The sequence below is a fragment of the Lygodium microphyllum genome, chromosome 10 (assembly GCF_053477565.2).
Source record: "Lygodium microphyllum isolate KBCC chromosome 10, Lygodium_microphyllum_v1.1.10, whole genome shotgun sequence".
Lineage (NCBI taxonomy): Eukaryota > Viridiplantae > Streptophyta > Polypodiopsida > Schizaeales > Lygodiaceae > Lygodium > Lygodium microphyllum.
Genome location: NC_141144.1, coordinates 63,405,018 through 63,414,455, shown reverse-complemented (window position 1 = coordinate 63,414,455; position 9,438 = coordinate 63,405,018). Strand labels below are relative to the sequence as shown.

Below are 9,438 nucleotides of genomic sequence, written 5' to 3'. Positions count from 1 at the left end.
AAGATGTCGAAGGGTTTCGAAAGCAATGTCGCAACTTCAGAAGTCCTTCATAAATTTCAGGATAGAAGATTCATCATGCAAGTAAGCAAGATGAGAAAATGATGCCAAGTCTTTGTTTAATTTCTGTTAATAACAAAACAAGGGTTCAAGATGAAGAAATCGGTTCATTCAGTTCATCCTCCTCGAATCCAGGAAAGAAAATAGAAAATCCATTAACTCTTTATCTTCCATCGTTGTTCTAGCCTTTGCAATTTTCCCTTGATAAGTTTTGGACTTATGGGTGATGATAAGAATTCAAGAATATGTTGTTATGTTATGACTCCAATGTCCTGCGAACACCCTCATCATTGTATGTTCTTCATATGTACAGTTTCAGCACAACCCAAAGGTGTTCTCTCCACTGTATGTAACATAAAGAAAGCCATTCTTATCTTTGTGCTCCTCATAGATAGCTGACATAATTGTAGCAGTAGGCGGAAGAACATTGTCTACAAGGATGAAGATTGCTTTTTCTACATTTAATTTGATCCTCTTCCGAATAACATAGTCAAATTGATCAACAGTAAGGTCAACTGGTACAAGGTACTTCTTCTTATCTATGTCTGGAATGTCACTTCTTTTCAGCTTTCTCAACTATTACAGGAATCCTGTAAGGATACTTCTCACGAATCCTAGAGGCTTCAGCTTTCCTCTTCTCTAGATCATGTTCCTCTTCAAAAGAGCTCTTGGCCGTTTCACTTCTGGATGGAGACCTCAATTCCCTTTGAACGCTTCTGAAAGAAGCCGAACAGGACGGAAATTCCTTCCACTGCACTGATCTGATCCACACCAGCAACATTCAGTTTTACGATGGCCTGATTAACCTAGCAGCTGCCATAGTCCTCTGATTCACTCTGTATGGTAACCCGCGTAGTCGATAGGGTGCCTTTACGCGCATCAACTAGTTCTAGCAAGCGGACCTTGTAATCGGCCAATTGTACTTGCTCAAGTTGAGGATAATGGCCTTCTAAAGCTTTTCTTAGAGCATGACTCAGAGCGTCCACTGGTCCAATCCCTTCCGAGCTTCTTCCCCAATCCTCCCTGATTCAGCGCACCCTCTTCTTCCCTCGTCCAGCGCAGAGTACCTTCCTCCTTTCTTCCCCCCTGTTTCAATCCTTCAATCCTCTCTCTTCCTCCTCTGTTTGTGTTCGGATCTCACTCTCAGCAGATTTCGTTGCGTTCCCTGATTGAACCTATTCACAATTGCTCATCACTACCTCAATCAAAGCATAAAGATTGGCAGCTTCTTGCTGTCTCTCATTTTGACGTGTGGTCTGTAGCTGCTCAAATTCTTGCTTGACTCTCTCCAACCTTTCTGTCGATTCAGATTCAATAATTCTGAGTTTCCCCCTCTTCCTCTGATTTCTGCATCCCGTATTGTCTTCCTCTTTTCCTTTTTTTGTCGTTTTTCCCCCCTATTCTGCGATTCCAATTTGTATCCTCGTGTTTTTTCGCTCTGATCTTCTTCTCCCCCCAAATTGGCTTTTCTCCCCAGAGAAGCGGTTCTTTTTTTAAATCATGTCTTTCAGCTATTCATCATGAGTCATAATGTCAGCCTCATATACCCATTTTTGACCAGGGCGCCAAATACACTCAAAGCATCGCATTCAATGCAACAGTTTTATGTTCAAATAGCTTATCAAAAACCTTTTCTGCTTCTGCAATGCTTCCACACTTCCCATACATGGATACAAGAAGTAAGTATACATGTAAATATAAGATGATCAAGTGCCAGGCCCTCTTGTTGCATAAGCTGAAGGCATTGATTAACCATCTTATAATCACCACATGTCACATATCCATCAATCATTACACCCCAAGCAACAACAGCACGATCCTCTATACTCCAAACTCGAACAAGGTCATCTTCACCTCCAACCAAGACATATTTGCTATCTGGGCTTCAAGATCAGCAAAGAAGGGAACCAAAATAACTTTTGCCTCCACAAATTAGTTGTTCAGTCTTGAAATCAAAATCTGAGATAGCCAACTAGTGCAACACTCGCTAAATACAAGCCATTTGCAGAGAATGCAAAGTTATTGATAGAACCTTGGCATATGTGCCACCTTGCCAAGGGACTGCTCTTACTGGCAACTCATATGTTGCTACAAGCTCTCAAAATATATAAATAAGTGGTGATATCCATGTTGATACATTCATGTTGCATTCTTTCAAACAATTCTAACACATCGATTAAGTATGTACAAAGTAGCAAATGCCGCATACACAACTTTTGGGTGGATTTCACACCTCGAATGCGCAGCAATACGACAGCGTCCATCAATGGATTCACATCATCGCCTAGTGCTACCCAACACCACCGTCACCTACTCTACACATCAACTAAAGCATTCACAATTGTTAGAAAATAATTAGTTAAAACCCAACAAAAGTGAATACCTAGCCGTCTTCAGCTACAAAATAATTAAATAGGTTGGAACTCTGTCCTGACCTTAATTTAATTCGAGTGCGCACTCTAATCTCATAAATTTCCATTAATTTAATATGTATTTTACGAAATTGCCCACTATAGAATCACCCACGTGCACATTAAGTTAATCTGACACTTGAAAAGAACAGCATCCCCATCAGCTTCTCACACAAGGAATCCACCTTGTGTACAAGCCCTGGCAAATAAATAAAATCACGGAATCCACCTTGTGCACATCTCTGGTGGAAGCAATGGTATCAAGATACTGGAATATTTAAGAGTACTACTACTTGAAAGCTCATAGGAAGTTATGCATGGAAGGTATCTTTCACCTTCCTTGAAGAAGAATTTCTTCAAACTGTGATGGTTAGGGTTGAGCCTGGAAGTATGCTACTCTGGGTTTATGATTCTCAAGAAGTATGCTCCACCCATGGATATCACTCAATATGTAGCCAAGATTTGCCAAGGGTTAAATCCTCCCTTATACACTCAATGGGAAGCTATGCATTCCACATATCTTCAAGATGCTTTGATAAGGTCTAAAACAATTAGCATCCAAATAAAATCAAGGAATAGAAGATATTGAAATAACCTAATAAATGATCCCATGCCTTCATAAAAAGAGCACAAGGGAAACAACAAGTTGATGCAAGAAAGATGGATAAGGTTAATACAATTGGCATCTTTGCCCTATCAAATTGGGGCAATGGCACTTAAAGATATTTCCACTATAATGAACTAGGCCACTATAAAAGACAATAATCCAAGGTAAACCAACCTTCTTATTATAGGAGCAATTTTGTGGCTAGAATATAGATATAATAGGAAGAGGAAGAGGAAAGGTTGTTGTAGTAACCGTCACAAGAAGAAGAAGAAGAAGAAGAAGAAGAAGAAGAAGAAGAAGAAGAAGAAGAAGAAGAAGAAGAAGAAGAGGAGGAGGAGGAGGAGGAGGAGGAGGAGGAGGAGGAGGAGGAGGAGGAGGAGGAGGAGGAGGAGGAGGAGGAGGAGGAGGAGGAGGAGGAGGAGGAGGAGCCACTTCCCATGGAAGTCGAAATGAAAATAGGGATTGTCTGTGCCACTATTGACAAGAAGGAACCAAATTACCAATTCTTGGTAATTCAAACACTAATAAACCATCGAGGTAAACCCTTCAAGTTTTTGATACATTGTGGAAGTACTCATTCCTTCATTTCCCCAAAGTATGCAAAGAAACTAGGCATTAGAGGTTGCACTAACATCCAAACTTCTAGTAGAGCTAGCAAATGGAAAGGAAGTTGTATCATCGTAGCAAACTAGAAATGTGGAGTTTGATCTAGGCAATGAGCCTAGTAGCATAAGGTTTTGTATCATGAATTTAGATGCCTATGAGTACTTTGTTCTTAGGAATGGACTGACTAATCCACAATGATGCTCACATCCATTGTGAAAGAAGCTTATCTGATTTTGAAACCTAGAAGGAAATCAAGTGACTACTCAAGATGAAGCTAATAGGCCAAAAATCTAGTTAGCCAGAGCTTCATAAAATGTGCAAGGGCTAAGAAAAGGATTGCATGTATACTTAATTAAACTCGATAACATTATTCAAAATAAAGAATGAAAAGAGAAATCTTCATGGATAAAGCAATATACATATGTTTTTACTCAAGAGTTAACTAAACTTCCACCTCAAAGAGAAATTTACCATGAAATTAAGCTAGTACCAAGAGTTGCTCTGATTGCAAAAAAGACCTTACCAAATATCCATCTTTGAGGTAATTAATTTGAAAGATTAACTCAAGCAATTGTTAGATCGAGAATACATCCAACCAAGAAATTTGCCATGGGGAGTCCGAGTCCTATTTTAGAAAAAGAAAGATGAAATCCTCATCTTTGCATTGACAACCATGGGGCTGAAGAACCAGGTCACATTTAAGAACAAGTACCCAATCTCTAGGATTGATGAGTTACTTGGTAGACTTCAAGGAGCAAAGATCTTTTCAAATATTGAATTGAGGTCCTGATACCATCACATAAGGATAAAATAAGAAGATATCTCTAAAATTGTCTTTAATATAAGATATGGCTACTACAACTTCATTGTTCTATCTTTTGGACTAACCAATGCCCCTACAATCTTCAGCATATTAATACATGATATCTTCAAACCCTATCTAAATGATTCTATTCTCATCTTGTTTGATGACATTTCAACCTATTTCAAGAAGGATGAGGAATGTAAGTCACAACTCCACATTGTTCTTAACATAATGAAGACACACAAGCCTAATGTTAAGCAGAAGAAGTGTGTGTTCTTCAAAAGATAGATTGACTACCTTGGGTTTATAGTGTTACAAGAAGGAATTGTGGTAGTTCTTGCTAAGTTCAAGGACGTACAAGGATGGTCATTCCCAATGATGATCAAAGAAGTGCATAGTTTCTTAGGATCGGCTAGATGATACCAATCCTTTGTCACAAAGGTTATGCCTTGTTTGTGGCACCTCTCACCAACTTGCTAAAAAATAGCATTGTATGGACCCCAATTGAGCAATCCAACTTTGAAAGGATCAATCAAAGTTTAGTAATAGCCCCCGTTCTAAAGCTTCTTGAACTAAATCAAGGGTTTGAGGTTGTGACAAACACGTGCAGTGAAAGTAATAGTGAGAGAAAGAGGGAGAGACAATAAGATAGTGAGATGGAGAATGAATCACACACTTGCATTGCAATAGTTGAGAGTACACATATATATAAAAAGAAGTCATGGATATGGTAGATTCTCTTACTGAAGTATCTGCCATATGTTCTAGATCTATCTTATCTAGTTCTCCTAAATATCTAGATATTGTCTTCCTAGATATTCTCTAAGTATATGTTTATATGAGTACATCCTAACATTCCCCCTCTCTAGAAAATGATATCTTCTAACATTCTTCCTCTCTTCTCAAAAGAAAATAGAATTTTGTTTTGTAGTTCAAAGACTTTTTGCCAATCATCCTGGGTATAAGAGAAGTAATATTGCAATGATGATTATAGCATGAGACCTTATCCATTGTTGCTCCTCTAGAAGATATACATCAATCTTTGCTTGCAATGATTCAAGGGATGTAAGTTGATGATGAATATATTTGGACTTTGGTTTGTGGATACCTTGATGAAGAGCTTATCACCATAGTTTCTTTCATGATAGACATGATAAGAAATGGGCTCATCATATAGATAGATTATGTATTGCAACTAGAAGTTGATGGTGGTGGAGTGAAACAACGCTGGGAGAAAATGAGATATATTATCCCAATGTGACTAGATATCATAATAAGTGAGAGATTTGATAAGCTACTTGTGACTTGATCTTTCAGAGGTTGTTCATGAATAGCAAAGTGATTGATAAGGAATTTCAAGCATGTTATCTTTGAGAGGACTCCAAGAGTTGTGTATAGCATCTTTAGTAATAGCATACTCAATGTCAATGTGCTCTTTTATCATACAAAGTAGTTTGTGCAAATGTACTCATATGTTTCTTTGTACTTTATCCATTATTTTCCCCTCTAGAAGGCCAAGATAGTTGTTCAATCTAAGAAAGACCAATGATGATTTGGGTAAGGTAGAAGGTAGATGATTTCATAATAAGATCGAGAAAAAATTGGAAGAGAGAGTACTTGTGATTGTTGATGAGGTTGTTGCCATGTAAGGTAGAATGATGATTGAGATTTGAGTGTACAATTGCAAGCTGATTGTAGGAGGAAGATAACTATGTGGATGCTTGAATAGGGTAGGATAGAAAGAAATGATAATTTTATGGATTGGGGGTGACGAGAGATAAATAAATGTAGCGTAGATGGAATGTGATGGTAGGATAAGGTCATATGTAGGGATTTAGGATTGCACATTGAGAAGTAGATGATGTGATAATGAGGAACTCAAGGAGACTGACAAGTAAATCTGAAAGCATACAATTAACATATAGCTCCAAAGCATTCACTCATATACTTAGCCATAGGGACAACAAGAATTCTCTCATATACTCAACCATAGAGAAAGCAAGTGTGATGTGATGTCCTCTCACACTATAAATATATTATGAAGTGCTAAATTTGGTTATATAGTACTTAAACAATATTTTTTAGAGGTAAATATGATCATAACAACCATTCTTTTAGATCTTTTAATGAGATGCAACTAATGTATACATTATTTCATTATCACTATAAGAGGTCAGAACTAAGTCCAAAACCCATCCTACCACATTCTCTTAAGTGATGCAATCTACAAGAAACATGTAGAAAAAGGAAATTATATAAAGGGTTTCAATTATTTAAAGGAACTATGTGGATTTTTCTGTTTAAAGCATTAATCCTATGCTATGTGCTACCTCTTCACATGTCTTAAATTATGCAACCATGAAAACATAGGTACATAAATATTCAAATGATACACTATTAGTTTGACACTCGCCTATCCTCTTGTGGTCATGCATGTCTGCCACCTAACCATTATCACTCTTCGTGTGTTGCCTAGCTTTATGTTCCATCTCCTGTGCTAACATGGGAGAATTTAATACCCTACCTTAGCATGCTACTTGAAGGCCTAGGAAGGACATGGGATTATTTAATGTAATATTGAAATTATAAACTAATAATTAATGAGAATAAAAAATTTGCTAATGATGAATTTTGATAAAGTTTGGATAGGACAATGTGGATGAAATTTTTAGAGACTTTTTGTGTCTTAAAGATGACCCAGAGTCTTGGCATTTAATTGGTTGGAAAATTGGAGGGAGGGATAGGCACAGTTACCTATGAATTCTACAGAGCTCTAAATTTCAACCTTGAGTGGGTTGAAAATGTTGAGGTTAATTGCATGTAAGCTACATTCTTAATGTACTAATAAGACATGTAAGGCTAGGCATAGTCACCTATGAGTTCTAGAGAGCTCTAAGTTTCAACCTTGAGTGGGTTGAAAATGTTGAGGTTAATTACACATAAGCTACATTCTTGATGTGCTAGTAAGACATGTTAGGCTCCCTAAGAGCCAAAATCTTCTATGAGCTTGGATGTTCTTTTCAAAATTCTATCTACGGGGAAAAATACCCTAGCAAGCCAACCAAAGAAAAACATTGATCAGTCTATTGATCTTATGAACAAACCCGCTAGGTCCAACATTCAAAGACACAAACCCCAAACTAGCAAGGAAACCACTTTCATGAGTCTTTACTTATATATTGTTTCTTGATAACAAATCCACTCTATAGCTTGCATTCTACATTTGTCTTGTTTGAATGAGTATATGCTCCTATTCTCAAAACTAGGATATTATTGATGTGCTTTTGCCTATGTGATCCATTGTGATCTCCGTTTATTCAATCCAAAGGTGTTTTCATGTTCTTGGAGACTATCATCGCTTCCAGGAAACCATTTCAACTTCCTTTGTGTTTTGTAACTTTTCCTCCCCTTAAATTAGGATAGGCCTTGGTAGGATTAGAAAACCAGATATGTTAGACCGTATGTCTATGAATCAAATATATTGTTTTCTTATCAAAGATCGAGATTGGTTGTAACACTAGAGGGTAAAATTTGGGCACCCACCATTTCCTTGTGATTCCTTCCCTCATCCATGTTGTACAATATATATCGGGGTATCCATAGCAAGTCATACCCATCAATGTTGCATGCATGCAGAATGAATAGCAAAGGCCCTTGTAAACTCATGCATGACCTAGAGGTTGGGATCAAGCCTCGTAAACACATGCTCAAGCTAGAGGACGTTTGGCAACACCTCATACTTGATATCATCCCAGTCCATAAAGTGAGTCTCATTGATCCATTAGAATCAAAGTAGGTTGTTTGCAACCTACATAATCTTGTGGTATTTAGGTTTTCATGGAAATTAAATAAAGAATAGGGTTCTTTAATTTTCATAACAAAAGCACATAATGCATTGCACGTTATTGTCAATTCTATAGTTTAAGAAGCCAAAACCTATGTGTCACTTTCCTATTCCTATCATCTTAATGCCCAAAGACATTAAACTAAGAAGAATCTAGTAATATGCCATTGTTCATATTTGAAGGAGAAGTTTGCTACTCGAGTTTTCCCCTCATACAGTAGGTTATGTTACTTGATGGATTGGCTTTTATAAAGTGGGTTATGTGTTTTGCAACATGATCTATATCTTTGGCAAGGAGATGGTTGGGAAAATATAAAATAGTATGAACATTAGTCCATTGGAGATCTTCATAAGCTCATGCCAATCATGAAATGCTTGTTTCCTACACAACATTACAAAACTTAGCTATTCAAATGAGTATGCTTGATACACCATAGATTTTTTATTATCAAACAGAACTAAACCCATGAATAGAAAGTAGAAATGAATGCTTCCATGCCACGAGCACCATAAAAATTTGCCAACATTTTTTCCAAGCCCACAATATAAAATCTAGCAAATAGAACACTAAGAAACCTGATTCCCACAGTTACATTTAATGTACGCTAATTTGAAGAAAGCATAGAAAGCACATAAGACAAATAATACAACAAAACTCTAAATATTTTCTAAGTCCTTAGAGAGAAATCTAGCATTTTGATGATTGAGAAAGTCAACACTTGGAATTAGAAGTTCATAGACCAACAAATGTTGACAACTAGAGCTATTGTTAAAGGGGTATGTTGCTAAATTTCTTGGACTTGTAATAACATGTGAAGTAGTTATAAGAGGGGAAGAATAATCGCCAAAGTGGTTGGCCATGTTGAGCTACTAGTGAGGATGTACTTGCATCATGGAGTCGAGATCATTACATGTCATCGGGCTGCTCTTCTAGTCTTATCATCAAGCGATTGTGAGGATCTAGGACAATGTTGATACTAGAGTCGGTTAACAAATAGTCGATCGAACAAGAATTTATCATAATCAAATGGACTTCTTACTAATCTCACAAAAAGAAATCCTATTATTATCATTCCATGCCAATATTATGTTGTCAATTCAATTGACT

The 9,438-nt window shown here is 37.1% G+C and overlaps 1 pseudogene; it reads right to left on the bottom strand.

Moving 5' to 3' along the window:
- Positions 1-372: 372 nt before the first annotated feature.
- LOC148030088 (autophagy-related protein 8C-like pseudogene) lies at positions 373-838 on the bottom strand (annotated as a pseudogene).
- Positions 839-9,438: the final 8,600 nt, after the last annotated feature.